The 16,177-nt window shown below is 44.3% G+C and overlaps 1 protein-coding gene across 2 annotated transcripts in view; it reads right to left on the bottom strand.

Moving 5' to 3' along the window:
• Positions 1 to 16,177, bottom strand: part of LOC126263075 (hemicentin-2) — a 2,049,386-nt gene that overhangs the window by 43,351 nt on the left and 1,989,858 nt on the right. The window lies entirely within an intron of this gene.

A 16,177-nucleotide genomic window follows, 5' to 3' on the forward strand; every position in this document is an offset into this window, starting at 1 on the left:
ACTGCACTTCCTGAGGTTTCATCTAATGAATTTCATCTGCTATCTGGCTACCTACCATTACTTTTATGTGGTACTTCCGCTTTAGATCCCTTCGTGAGGATATTTCTAGGTCTTTAATGGATGTGATAGGTTACAGTGATAGTTGTACAATCGTTAAGTCATACGATAATGGACCTTTGTGCATACTTATGAACAATACGTCACATTTATTTATGTTCAGGATCAACTGCCAACCTCTGCAGAAAGAGCTGATCTCGTGAAGCTGTTCCTTTGCTTCGCTTCGCTTCGATTTCTGGCTTTTCGACTTCCCTGTGAAGAAATGCATCATCTACGATAATCGCCACGGAATTATATCTGGTAGTTGCAATTCAATGGTTTTTAGGAATTTAATAACCATACGGCAATGAACGAATTAAGTCAGCGGCTCTCCCCACATGGAAAACCTGACACCGCTGATCTTCAGAGAGATGGAGCATCACTACGTGACACCAAATAATTTGTAATATCTAATTTACATATCAGTGGAGGTGAATATTAGGATGAGGAATTACCTGATTTCATTTTTAATCGGATCAGGGAATTAACGTTCCTTTTTTCTAGTGTCACCCGACTGATAGTCGCGCCTTTGGGGCGTGATGTTGGACTGTACATAGCGGATCATTTCAGTCGCATGAAACAGGCAAATCTCTTTGAAATAGGAACACGACAGGTTGAGGGGAGTCACAAACTGCTTGCTTAGTAATGGTTTTTCGTAGGGATATGAAATGAATGATACAGGCTTAGTTCAAATGGTTCAAATGGCTCTGAGCACTATGGGACTCAACTGCTGAGGTCATTAGTCCCCTAGAACTTAGAACTAGTTAAACCTAACTAACCTAAGGACATCACAAACATCCATGCCCGAGGCAGGATTCGAACCTGCGACCGTAGCGGTCTTGCGGTTCCAGACTGCAGCGCCTTTAACCGCACGGCCACTTCGGCCGGCGACAGGCTTAGTCTCAGGTAAAACAGTCACTCTTCCAGCGCTCCATATGTGAATGGAACGTGAAGAAGCTCCAATAACTGGTATTAAGACTCATCAGCAGACACATCTATGAGAGAGGTCTTATTAAATGCACAGTGTGACCGAAACGTCCGTTAACATTAGAAAATGCACTAATTCACGGAATAATGTAGGTAGAGAGGTAAAAATTGACACATGCCGGAAATGACATGGGGTTTTATTGATACCAAAATCGAGTGCAAAAACTAACCAACAGATGGCGCTGAAAACAACACGTCGGTGACAGAATCGGCTGTAGTGAGAGAGGAAGTCAGATCATACCTATCCTGGCTGGTAAACACCTGCTGGAAGGTACGACTGTTACGCGGGTGGCTCTCATCCCTCTATTGCTACACGTGTGAAAGACCTCTTGCATACACAGTTTGGCGAGCATCGCGGCCTCGGCCGCCAAGTCTGCCATGATGGCCTCGAACGTTCCCAGACTTCAATCCATGTGGTTATTGGCTGTCGATTTACCTCAGGTCGTAAGTCAACCCCGATCATCCGACTTCATAAGTGCTGTTAAGAGGCAACATCTGACGGCAATTTCTCACCATGCCTACTTATTTGCTGTGCAGCACTGTGCACAACATTGTCCCTCGACTATAGGTATTGTTGATGAATAGCGGCCGATATGGTGAACTTTTGTTATAGAGAACATCGTCTTTGCTAAAAATCAGTTGTTATGCTGATTATTGCTTTTGTATTATATGAAGCGCCATCTGTTGGTCATTTTGTGCATCTTTTCTAGGTTTCAAAGAAATCCCATGTCATTTCTATCTTTCAAATGTTAAAGGACCTCTAGGTCACCCTGTAGAAAGGCAACGCATGAAAACAAATAGTGTTGCATTAGTCACGAGCGAATCATTGTATATTTCCGGGCTGAGACATCAATTTTTAACCGATACTGGTGCCGGGAGGTAGCGATACCTGAGACTCGGACGCCTTGTACGATGCACTCCTGTTTTATCTTCTGGGGCGATGGTTCGGTTTGATCGTCTTACTAATATTTATTGACGCAAGCTAGTGATAAAATAGTGATCGATAAACTTACTCGTCAAGAAGGCAAAACTAGCAAATTTTGTTGTGTGTGTCGCTTTCGAAGATCTGAAGATACGTGACTGCAGTTTAGAAGGAAACATTTCGACCATTAAACAAAAAAGTGTAGCTTACATGTCTTCTATTTTGGAAATCTATCGATAGATTATCGATAGTAACAACTGTTTCACCATTATCTAGATTCTATATTTATTATCAAATTTAAATAACAAATACTGAGTCAGTTTTAAATAGAATTATCACCATTTTGGTAACAGTTATGGAGTATTCCATCAGTACATAGAGGAACATTGATTAAAACCTGAAATACACAATACTGATGTTCTACAGTAATATTTGCTTTATAGTTATTAGTGAAACCGATTCACAAATAACTATAAAATGAACGTTACTTTGGAACATCAGTGCTGTGTGTCGGGTATTTCATACGTTTGTCTTATTCCATTAGCTTTCTGACTCATTTGGTGTGGACCTGTCACGAATTCCCCACCGGCGCTAAACTTCTCCTCGCTGATTCTGTGGAGAGCCCCGCCATTCCTTATCTCAAGTGACCATCTAATTTTCAACTTCCGTCTATAGAGCCACAATTAAAACGCTTCTATCCTCTTCTTTTCCGTTCTTTACAAACTACATCATTCACTAACATACGATGCTGTGCTCCAAATGTGCATTCTAAGAAATGCGTTCGTCAAAATGCGGCCGATGTTTCGAACTAGTACACTGATTTTAAATAGGAATGCCCTTGCTAAGTGTTAGCCCGTTTCTTGTGTCCTGCTTTCTTCATTCATCACGTGTTATTTTGTTTCAAGGCGAAAGAATTCGTTGACTTAAAGCAGTTTGTGGCCACCAGCCTTTACGTTAAATTTATCGCTAATCTCGTTTCTGCTCCTCCTCAGTACTTTCTTCTTTCTTCGGTTTACTATCAATCTATATTCATTACTCATTAGCCAATTCATTCCTATCAACAGGTGATGTAATTCTTCTTCACTTTCACTGAGGGTAGCAATCACCCTTTATTTTCGTAATTGCTTCTGCAACGTGTAGATAAGGGGGGGGGGGGCGGGGGGCGCAGTGCCTTCATTCCGTCTTAGACCGATTGTAATCCGAGCGCTTCGTTTTTCTTCTTCTATTCTTATCTTCTCTTGATTCAACTACACATTTTGCGTTACCCTTCTTTCCCGATTGGTAATATCTCTTATCCCGAGAATTTCATCTTCCTGCACAATTTTAAGTTGTCGTACGCTTCTTCTGGGTTGACAAATTTTGGATCCTTTATCAAACAGAACGTCAGAACCCCTTTCAGCAAGTTTATTTTCTCGCTTTCCCTATCGGTTTCTAGTGATCATCGTTAGATACACTAAAGCAAAAAAAAGTCCTAACACGAAGAAGGACTAGTGCGACTTAATCGAAAGTTGGTAGGCGTGTTTCTACAACTGAAAGTGATAACTGCTTAGATTCCAGACCAGTCACTTAACAGGGGCGCTAGCAGCGCCACTACGAGGATGCAGATCATGTTTGCTTCAAATACACGCTTTGTCGGTAGTAGGCGTCAGTTACCGTTCAGACTGGACTTGGTCAGTTGATGTTAGCTAAGACTGCCTTTAAGGCGAGAAAGACACCATTATCCACTCCTCGCTGAGTTTGAAGGACGTCGTGTAATAGGGTAATAGGGGTACAAGAAGCCGGATGGTCCTTCTGTAATACTGCAAAAAGACTTGGAAGAAATGTTGACATTGCACTTGATTGCTGGCGGCGATGATGACGAGAATGTACAGTGGCAAGAAGACTGGGCTCTCGGTAGTCACGTGGCACTATGTATAGCGAAGACCATCGTTTTCGGCGTATCGCATCTTATTACATTTGCAGCATCAGTTTGAGCAGCAGTTGGTACCACAGTGACACAAAGAACGGTTAGAAATCGGTTACTCCAAGGAAAGCTAGGAGCCAGATGCCCTGTAGCGTGCATCCCAACCCACCACCATTTGCGACTTCTGTGGTGTCAAGCTACAGGCCATTGGAGCCCAGGGTGGAGGCCTGTTGTGTTTTCTGATGAAAGTTGCTTTTATTTCGGTGCCAGTGATGGCCGTGTATTGGATAGGAGCAGGCTAGTTGAGCGCCTGCAACTAAGCTGTCTCCGTAGCAGACACATTGGATCTACATCTGGAGTTATGGCCTCGGGTGCGATTTCATATGGCACCAAGAGCACTCTCGTGGTTACCACACGCGTTGAGACTGTAAACTTGCTCATCAGTCTGGTGATTGGACATTTTGTGCTGCCGTTCGTAAACAGCATTCCAGGGAGAGTCTTACAACAGGATAACGCTCGCCTACATACACCTGTTGTAACCCAACATGCCGTACAGAGTGCCGACGTGTTGCCTTGGGCTCCAGTGTCATCCACATACAGCATTAACCGTAATGATCAACCAAGTGTAACAGGCATGGAACTTCATCTCACAAGCTGACATACGACACCTGCACAACACAATGCACACATATTTGCATACCTGCATGCAACATTCTGGCGGTTACACCGGTTACTAATGTACCAAATATGTTATCTAGATAAATGTATTCCCGAAATTTCATTACTCTGCATTAATTATTTGTCGGTGTTGTGGTTTCTTTCCACCAGTGTATTTCTAATAAACACGGTAAATGATCCATTTGCCTCCTGTACCTTCACAGATTGTCTACTTCAGAACGTGGCTCATTATACGACGAGATGCGCAAGACCAGCAAGAGTAACTTTGGCTCGCTTTCAGCGTCCAGGTAGCGGCAAGCTCCACAGAGACGGCGCGGACCACACAGTTCGCAACCGGTGAATGAGGTCGGCGGTGAGCGAAACTGGCGCGACGTGTATCCAAAGCAGCGGGCGGCGTGCGGCTGGCCACTTGAGCTCACCGCAGGCCGGCCAGCGAAACCGCAGACCCGGGGCTGACCCGGTGCGGCGCCGGTTCTCTGGAAACTTGCCGGCAGTGGCGGTCCGCAGGCCGATACGGCCGGAGGGCGTCGCGAGTTGCGGCGAACTCTGCCACCCAGCAGCGGCCAGGGCCGTCAGTGACGGCGGCCGGGCGGCTGCCCTCGCTGGGAGGGGCAGGTCACGGCACGGCGCCGAACGGCACGCCACTGCGGGGATCAACCGCCGCTTCACTGCGCTGACCGGGCTATTGATTACGAAAGCCGGCTTCCTGGGACCACGGCGGTCCTCGCGCATCCACACACCTCGCTCAAGGTGCCGGGAATAGATAGGAAGACGGGGACATCCTGATATATATATATATATATATATATATATATATATACAAACGCACACACGTCAACACAAGGACTCCGATAGCTACCTTACGGTGTGTGACTCGAAAAGTACAATATCGCTATCTAGATTTACATCTACATACACTGAAGCGACAAAAGTCGTGGATAGCCCCCAGTATTGTGACGGACCTCCTTCTTCCCGGCGTAGCCGGCCGGTGTGGCCGAGCGGTTCTAGGCGCTTCAGTCTGGAACCGCGCGACCGCTACGGTCGCAGGTTCGAATCCTGCCTCGGGCATGGATGAGTGTGATGTCCTTAGGTTATTTAGGTTTAAGTAGTTCTAAGTTCTAGGGGACTGATGACCTCAGATGTTAAGTCCCATAGTGCTCAGAGCCATTTGAACCATTTTTCCCGGCGTAGCGCGGCAACTCGACGTAGCATGGACTCAAAAAGTCGTTGGCAGTCCTCTGCAGAAATATTGAGCCACGATTCTCCTATAGCCGCACATAATAGAGAAGTGTTGCCAGTGCAGGAGTTTGTGTACGAATCAACCTCTCGATTGTATCCCATAAGTGTTTGGTGGGACTCATGTTCCGCGGTTTGGGTGCCCAAATCATTCGCCCTAAGTGTCCACAATGTTCTTCACACCAATACCGAACAATTGTAACCCACTGAATTGGCGCATTGTCATTCATTAAAATTCCATCGTTGTTGGGAATACGAAGTCCATGAATGGCTGCAGGTCTCCATGTAGCCGAAAATAGCTATTTGCAGTCAATGATCGGTTAGTTGGACCGGAGGACCGTGTCAGTTCCATGAAGACAGAGCCAGCACCACTATGGAGACACCATCAGCTGGCACAGTGCTTTGTTGACAACTTGATTCCAACTTCATGGAGTCTGCGCCGCACTCGAGCCCTATCTTCAGCTCTTACCAACTGAAATCGGTGATAATATGACCAGGCCACGGTTTCCCAGCTGGATAGTCGGTTGGTTGGGGTGGGGGACCAAACAGCAAGGTCATCGGTCTCATCTCATTGCGGAAGGATGGGAAAAGAAGTCACAGTGCCCTTTCAAATGAACCATCCCGGAATTTGTCTGAAGCGATTTAGGGACATCACGGAAAACCTAAATCGGCTTTGAACCATCCTCTTACCTAATGAGAGTCGAGTGTGCTAACCACCGCGCCGCTCGCTCGGTGGTTTCCTAGTCGTCTAGGGTGGAACCGATATAGTCACGAGCCCAGCAGAGGCATTGCAGGCGATGTGCTGTTATGAAAGGCACTCACATCGGTCTAGTGCTGCAACAGCATATTCACGCCAAATTTCGTCGCAGTGTCCGTTCGTCATACGTCCCACACTTATTTCTACGGTCCTTTCACTCAGTGTTTCTTGTCTGGTAGCACTGACAATTCTATGCAAAATGCCGCATATTTCTGTGGGGAGATGCAATGCCTGAAATTTTGTATTCTTGGCACACTCTTGATACTGTGGAATATTGGATTCTCTAACGATTTCCGAATACCCCATGCGTCTAGCTCCAAGTCTCATTCCGCGTTCAAAGTGTGTTAATTTCCGTTGTGCTAGCACAATCACGTCCAATCACATCGGAAACCTTTTCACATGAACCACCTGAGTACAAATGACAGCTCCGCCTATGCACTGCCCTTTTGTACCTTTTGTACACGATATTATCACCATCGCTGTCCCATGACTACTGTCATCTCGGTGTACATACACTGTAGACCACAATGGCGGTGGGTACTTTGTACTACTGTTAGTCATTCCCTTTCTTGTTCCCTCGCAAATGGTGTAGGAGAAAGACAACTGTCTTGGTGCTTGCGTACGAGCCCTGATTTCTCTTGTCTTCGTGGTCCTTACGCGAGATTTCCGTTGGTGGCAGTAGAATCATTCTGCAGTGTGTCGCAGACGTTGGATATCTAAACTTTCTCAAGGTTTTTCATGAAAAGATCATCTTCTTCCCTGCAGGGATTTCCATTTGAGTCAACGGGACATTTCCGCAATAAAAGCGTGTCGATCGAGCCTATGGGTAAAAAATTGCTTCTATGTCTTTGTTTTATCTGGCGTGGTCAGCATACCAAATATTATAGCAATACTGAAGAACGGTCGCTCAAGGGTTCTGTAGGCCGTGTCCCTTACAGATGAGCTACACTTTCTAGAATTCTCCCAATAAACGGAAGTCGACCATTCGCCTTACATGATACGGACATTTAGCGCTCGTTCCATATCGCTTTGCTACATTACGATGATGTATTTAATAGATGGGATTGTCTCAAGCAGCACAACTCTAATACTGTTCGAAAGTTATACGATTGTTTTCCTACTCATCTGCATCAACTCACATTTTTCCAAGTTTACAACAAACTGTCATTCATCACACCAAAAGAAATTCTGTCAAAGTCATCTTGTATCCCCACTTTTCCCCTAAATTGAATCAACGACATCATTTTTCCGGACACTATATTGCCATCGGCATACAGTCTCAGATTGCTCCATACAAAATATGTCAGATAGTTTACGTATATAAAGAACAAGAGCTTTCGTGTCACACTTCCCTGTGATAGCTGTCACTACCTATCTCTGATGAACTCTCACTGTCCAAGACAACGTGCTTAGTTGTATTACTTAGAAAGTCATCGAGACCGTAAAAAATCTGAGAATCTATTCCGTATGCTTAAAAGTTGTTAACAGTGAGCAGCGAAGCTCTGTGTCAAACGTTTGTCGTAAATGTAGTAATTTGGAATTTTCCTGTCATCTTCCATCCATGGTTCGTAGGATATCGTGCGAGAAAATGGCATCCGTACCCTCCCTCCCTCCTTTTCCTTTTTCTATTCGCTAAATATGTGTAGAAGGAACGAATGTCGAAAAGCCCCCGTTTGAGCCTAATGTCTTTGACTTCTTCGACGTGGTTATTTCGCGAGATGCTAGAGGGAGAAGGTGATATGTTGCGTAGCTGTTCTTGGCATGTTATCGTTCGAAACTTGGACAGTAAATGTGTCACACATAACGCCTCTTTTGTAACGCGCGCTTATGAAAATTGATATCTTCGTAACGCTCTCGCAGATTTGTGCACAGCTCTTCGTAGAATCTTCTTTATCTTTTTTATTATTTCTAGCTATAATGGGCACAGTATAAATGGCAATATTCACGAATCGGACGAACGAGAGTTTTGTAAAACTACTTCTTTAGCAGATAAATTATATTTCCTTAGGATTCTGCCAAAGAATCGTAGCTTGGCATCGGCTATTCCTGCAGCTGGTTTGATGTGGTCATACGACTTCAGGTCGTTACGAAAGGCTACTCATACGTTAACGGTTATTAACAGTTTCCAGAGTTTTATCCTGAATAGTGGAAGTAATGAACCTCTCGGCCTGTTTATCTTCAATTTTTGTGTGCGTTGAGGTCCACCATTCGTCGATCCTCTACAAGTCTGCCTGTATTTCGTTACAATCTTCTGGCACTGCAAACTTGCTATATACAACAATATGGTGCGAGAAGAACTCAAGCCTGGGGTCTCATCGTGCAGGAGGTGCGGAAGGGGGGATGGGAGGATGAACATCCCCTTTAAGAAAGAAACACGGACAGGGTACACCTGGCTCGTTTCATAGATCCTTGTGAGCGCTCGTTGCTAGGGTAATGGCGAAGGACTCAACGACGGAACCACGGACACAGTACATCTCGGTATGCCAAAAACCATTTCTCGCTTAGCAAAATCCACTTTCTGTCTTACTTGAACTAAGTAGCAAGGTGGTCCGCTGGAGCTTAAAACCCATTGCCACTGAGTTTTTCTACGATCTCAGCCCTGTAATTCCAAGTGCAACAATGGAGCACTTTAGTAATCACTAACTTACCCCGAGAGGGAAAAAGTCCTCTACCGTCAGTGGACTTGGGGGTCGCTATATAGCAAATAAGAGGAAATAGGGATCTTCTGGCAACTCAAGCACAAAATCAGAACTTTGTTTGGCACAATGAACAGTAAACGCTTGAAGGACAAGACATTAAAATTTTAGACATACATAAACAATATTTGCTGGATCAGAACACCACGGAATCTGGAAATTACTAGTTGTTCGAAATGTTAGACAGAGAAAACGATCCTTAAAAATACACCCTAATGCAGTGGTGGGTGTAATCGGGGTTGCATTCTGAGTTTCAAAAACATGCTTAGTTCCACAACCGAAGAAAACCCTGTAGACCATAAATTAATGAACATTTCCTTGAAATGTGCGAATAAAACGTACACAGTCATTAGCAAACACATGTCGATAAACCAAAAAAGTAAAAGAAAGCCAGGAAAGTTAAATAAGTCATGATGGGAGGTAGTGGAGAATACAATCTCCAAAATTTCACAAGATCGGGTGAAAATCAATGCCAGAGAGAAAATTCAGGAAAGCGACTGGTGACCTCCCTACGTACAAGTGGACCAATCAGAATGATAGAGTATAGTGAAATGTATAAATTATAACCCAAAATTATGTGAACCCGTTTGAAAAAGAAAGCCCAGAACATAAAAAATACATTGCTATCTCCTAACAGGTAAATTCCAAATTGATCCTATCATAAACTCATATCCACATTACGGGCAAATTTTAAACGTTGAAGCATACAGACACCTCCACCTAGCCCTGAATGAAACTAAATTTAAAGCCCCAAAATTCGGCAAAAGGATGCCTGTAATTCGTAAACCTCGTACTAGTACAATCATGTCACTGTTAATAGTAAACGAACTGAAGAAAACGCTAGCACCATATTTACTGCACATTAAACACATGTTAAGTAAAAATCCCCAAAGAACCAAATTCGTTTACAAAGACCGAACAACACCCTTTCCGCAAGGAAGATTGTGAACAGACAGTAAAATCTCGAGACTAGATTTTCGAATCAAGGAATTACATCAGATCGCATGTCACGTACTTGGCGATAGGAAGAAGACTCAAAATTAATTGGACAAACTAAAAGAGCGAACTCCAAGAAACTGAAGAATGCTCGATATAGAACAGCACCGTTACCTTTTATAAACATTTACGACAAATATAAACGCCTATCTACATCTACATCCATACTCCGCAAGCCACCTGACGGTGTGTGGCGGAGGATACTCTGAGTACCTCTATCGGTTCTCCCTTCTATTCCAGTCTCGTATTGTTCGTGGAAAGAAGGATTGTCGGTATGCTTCTGTGTGGGCTCTAATCTCTCTCATTTTATCCTCATGGTCTCTTCGCGAGATATACGTAGGAGGGAGCAATATACTGGTTGACTCTTCGGTGAAGGTATGTTCTCGAAACTTTAACAAAAGCCCGTAACGAGCTACTGAGCGTCTCTCCTGCAGAGTCTTCCACTGGAGTTTATCTATCATCTCCGTAACGCTTTCGCAATTACTAAATGATCCTGTAACGAAGCGCGCTGCTCTCCGTTGGATCTTCTCTATCTCTTCTATCAATCATATCCGGTACGGATGCCACACTGCTGAGCAGTATTCAAGCAGTGGGCGAACAAGAGTACTGGAACATACTTCCTTTGTTTTCGGATTGCATTTCCTTAGGATTCTTCCAATGAATCTCAGTCTGGCATCTGCTTTACCGACGATCAACATTCCATTTTAAATCACTCCTAATGCGTACTCCCAGATAATTTATGGAATTAACTGCTTCCAGTTGCTGACCTGCTATTTTGTAGCTAAATGATAAGGGATCTATCTTTCTATGTATTCGCAGCAAATTACACTTGTCTACATTGAGATTCAATTGCCATTCCCTGCACCATGCGTCAATTCGCTGCAGATCCTCCTGCATTCCAGTACAATTTTCCATTGTTACAACGTCTCGATACACTACAGCATCATCTGCAAAAAGCCTCAGTGAACTTCCGATGTCATCCACAAGGTCATTTGTGTATATTGTGAATAGCAACGGTCCTATGACACTCCCCTTCGGCACACCTGAAATCACTCTTACTTCGGAACACTTCTCTCCATTGCGAATGACATGCTGCGTTCTGCTATCTAGGAACTCTTCAATCCAATCACACAATTGGTCTGATAGTCCATATGCTCTTAGTTTTTTCATTAAACGACTGTGGGGAACTGTATCGAACGCCTTGCGGAAGCCAAGAAACACGGCATCTACCCGTGAACCCGTGTCTATGGCCCTCTGAGTCTCGTGGACGAATAGCGCGAGCTGGGTTTCACACGACCGTCTTTTTCCAAACCCATGCTGATTCCTACAGAGTAGATTTCTAGTCTCCAGAAAAGTCATTGTACTCGATCATAATACGTGTTTCAAAATTCTACAACTGATCGACGTTAGAAATATAGGTCAATAGTTCTGCACATCTGTTCGACGTCCCTTCTTGAAAACGGGGATGACCTGTGCCCTTTTCCAATCCATTGGAACGCTACGCTCTTCTAGAGACCTACGGTACACCGCTGCAAGAAGGGGGGCAAGTTCCTTCGCGTACTCTGTGTAAAATCGAACTGGTATCCCATCAGGTCCAGCGGCCTTTCCTCTTTTGACCGATTTTAATTGTTTCTCTATCCCTCTGTCGTCTATTTCGATATCTACCATTTTGTCATCTGTACGACAATCTAGAGAAGGAACTACAGCGCAGCCATCCTCTGTGAAACAGCTTTGGAAAAAGACATTTAGCATTTCGGCCTTTAGTATGTCATCCTCTGTTTCAGTACCATTTTGGTCACAGAGTGTCTGGACATTTTGTTTTGATCCACCTACCGCTTTGACATAAGACCAAAATTTCTTAGGATTTTCTGCCAAGTCAGTACGTAGAACTTTACTTTCGAATTCACTGAACGCTTCTCGCATAGCCCTCCTCACACTACATTTCGCTTCGCGTAATTTTTGTTTGTCTGCAAGGCTTTGGCTATGTTACTATTAGCACATTAATATTGTTATTCCCTGTTGCATTTTGCCTACTCCTACCTTGCCGCGTCTCAGGAGGCGCCTTGTCGGGCCTAGGGAGGGAATTCTCTTACCTAAAAAACCCCCATGTGCACTCCACACGTACTCCGCTACCCTTGTAGCCGCTTCCGGCGTGTAGTGCACGCCTGACCTACTCAGGGGGACCCTACATTTCTCCACCCGATAGCGGAGGTCGAGAAATTTTCACCCCAGATCTCCGCAGAATCGTCTGAGCCTCTGGTTTAAGCCTTCCACTCGGCTCCAAACCAGAGGACCGCGATCGGTTCTGGGAACGATACTACAAATAGTTATCTCGGAACCACCCCGCGAGCGAGGCTTTCCGCCTTCACCATTCCGCCAACCGCCTGTACGAACTGAGGATGACCTCTGAACCCAGACAGCAGGAGTCATTGGTGCCGACATGAGCAACAATTTGCAGTCGGGTGCACCCAGTGCTCTCTATCGCCGCCGGCAGGGCTTCCTCCACATCTCGGATGAGACCCCCCGGCAAGCAGACAGAGTGAACACTGGCCTTCTTCCCCGACCTTTCCGCTATTTCCCTAAGGGGCTCCATCACCCGCCTAACGTTGGAGCTCTCAATAACTAATAAACCCCTCCCCTCGTGTGCCTGCTCGGACCTTGCTGAAGGAGCAGCCACATGTCCACTCACAGGCAGAGCGGGCTATGCCACACGGCCAGCCTCCACATTCACCCTCCGCCTCGTGCGCCGCGAACGCCGCTGAACTCGCCACTCCCCTTGGGGAGAGGGTGGCCCAACCGCGCCCGGTACCCGCGAAGATGTCTCGACAGCAGGGACAGTGGGTGAAGCATGTAACACCTGGGATGTACCATGCGACGCACCAGACTCCCCACTGCCGCTACACTCCGAGGCAGCAGCCTGAAGACGGCTGACCGCGGCCATCAACACGCTCAGCTGTTCGCGAACAGTGGCCAGCTCCTCCTGCGTCCGTACACAGCAGTCACACATCCTATCCATCCTAAGAAATCAATTTACTGTAGAGAGTTAATCAACCTTTAACTAGACTGCTAATTCACTAAAGGCGGCTGATTGTTGACTAAACTGTGATCGCTAGCCACTTCTTGTAGAAAACAATGAAAATAGCACTACCTGTCTCTGGACTGTATTGAAAACAATCATTAGCACTACTGGCACTATGATTGACTAAAGGGACTCTCTCTGACTGTATTCAAAACAAACACGAAATCTATGGAACACTATTACTAGCACTCGACAATTAAAGCTTCCTAAAAGCAAAAACACACGGAAGAAGAAGTGACAAGTAAGAAAAATACAGTTAATACTTAAATTAAGGTATCTCGCTGCACAGCAGACGTGAAGCAGGCGGCAGTTACGACGAAGGAAAATGAACAATTGACAGTTAATAACATACAGCACTACAGAGAAGTGTGTAAATATTTAAAGAAGAATTTCTCAGTTGCCCCGAATCCACTGAAATATTTCCAGCAGAAATTCCTATAGGAACCAATTTAAATTCAGAAGCACTAAATGAAGAGGAAATTGGTAGATAAATTAAAAGGTTACGAAATAGTTAAGTATCTGCTGAAGGAGAGATTGTTGGAGAAATCAGGGTTCGTTTGCTGCAATTAGTTCCCACTTAGCAAAATCGCCCCCTGTATAAATCACATTCAACAAGAGAATGCACTCTCTTCCCAACATCAACCTGGTTAAGGCAATGCCGCATATGTCCGTAGCGTCAGCTATACGTTGGAAATCGAGAGATTAAGAAAAGGTTGTAAAAAGATTCTTTGGTTTGTAACGGATCCTCAGATTAGGAATATACCAAATTGTGTAGTAAACTACTGTATCTAATTTTTTAACAGTTATTAACATTTACAGTACTGCGGGCAGTACATTATGATTTGAACATTAAGGAAAAGATAGATGGAGACTGATAGAGTAAGTTCAGTTTATAACACGATGATGGTGATACTGGTTTGAAGCGGTCCGCCACGAATTACTCTCCTGCGCCAACCTCAGAGTAACTTGCAACCAATGTCCTCAACTATTTGCTGGATTATCCCAATCTCTGCCTCCCACTTCAACTTTTACCTTCTACAGCTCCCTCTAGTACTATGGAAGTTAGTCCCTGATGTCTTAACAGTTTATAATATCCTGTCCCTTCATCTTGTAAATGTTTCCTCGCCGATTCTATGGAGAACCTCCTCATTACTCATATTATCAGGCCACCTAATTGTCAACATTATTCTGTAGCACGACATCTCAGATGCTTTTATTCTCTTCTGTTCTGAATTTCCCACAGTCCATGCATCACACTACACAATGCTGTGCTCACAACGTACAACCCCAGAAATTTCTTCCTCAAATTAATACCTGTGTTTGATAATAGTAAATTTCTCTTGGCCAGGAATGTTCTTTTTGCCAGTAATATTGTGCTTTTTATGGCCTATTTGCTCCTCATAGGTTATTTTGTTGCCTAGGTAACAGAATTCCTAAACTTCATCTACTGTGTGACCACCAGTCCTCATTTTAAGGTTCCCGTTCTTCTCACTTCCACAACTTCTAATTCTTTTTTTGATTTTCTTCGATTTACTATCAATTCATATTCTCTATTCATTAGACTGTTCATTCTATACAACACATCCTGTAATTAATTTTCACTTTCACTGAGGATAGCAATGTCATCAGCTAGTCTTAAAAATGTCCCATTACATAGAATTTTAACCCCAGACTTGAAACCTTCTTTTATTTCCGTCTCTGATTCTTCGACGTGTAGATTGAACACTAGAGCGGAGAGACTACATCCCTGTGTTACACCCTTTCTAATTTGAGCACTTCGTTCTTGGTCTTCCCGTGTTATTGTTCCCTCTTGGTCCTTGTACATATTGTCTGTTATCCATCTTTCCCTATAGCTTGCACCTTGCAACATTTTACATTGATTAACGTTGTTTTTCAGCGCGACCAATCTTATGAACGTGTCTTGATTTTTCTTCATTCTTGCTTCCATTATCAAACGCAACGTCATCAATGCCTCCATGATGCCTTTTCCTTTCCTATAGTCAAACTGATCTTCATCTAACAGATCCATAACTTTCTTTTCCATTCTTCTGTATATTATTCTTGCCAGCTGCTTGGATGCATGAGCAGTTAAGCGGATTGTACGATAATTCTTGCGTTTGTCGGTGCTTGCTATCTTCGGAACTGTGTGGATAAGGTTTTTCCGAAAGACTGATGGTACATCGCCAGGCTCATACACTGCGCACCAACGTGAACAGTCGTTTTGTTGCCACTTACCCCAATGATTTTAGAAATTCCGATGAAATACTGTCTATCCCTTCCTCCCTTCCTTATTATTTGATTTTAGTATTCGAGAGCTCTTCCCAATCCTGATTCTAATACATGAGCATCTCTTCCTCATCGACTCCTGTCCTCATCAGATAAGTCCTCCCCCTCATAGAGGCCTTGAATGTACGGTTTCCTCCTATCCGCTGAGAATTCTTGGGAGTATGTTATACGAAAAATGATTGGACGTCTAGGTAGGACATAGGTGTTAGGAGACGAAAGGAACTTGAGCTTGGCAAGGAAAGGATGACTTGGAGCCTTCATGGTTTGTACGTCATGATTGAAAAGATGGGTAGATTTAATGGATGAGACTGTGATATGGGAGAGGTAGGCGATAGATATTACTCCGAGTAAGGGCAATTAATGCAACAGATGGAGGGAAAATGGTACATATTGACAGAGGCGTGGTACCAGACCAGTGTTCTCAAGGAAGAGGTGGGCTATAGGTTATTGGGACCAATGTTAATGGGAGATGTAGGTGAGGCATATTGGTAGTTGTGGGAGCTTCATGAGGTGGTATAGAATGTGAGTGGGAGAAGATATT

The sequence above is a fragment of the Schistocerca nitens genome, chromosome 6 (assembly GCF_023898315.1).
Source record: "Schistocerca nitens isolate TAMUIC-IGC-003100 chromosome 6, iqSchNite1.1, whole genome shotgun sequence".
Lineage (NCBI taxonomy): Eukaryota > Metazoa > Arthropoda > Insecta > Orthoptera > Acrididae > Schistocerca > Schistocerca nitens.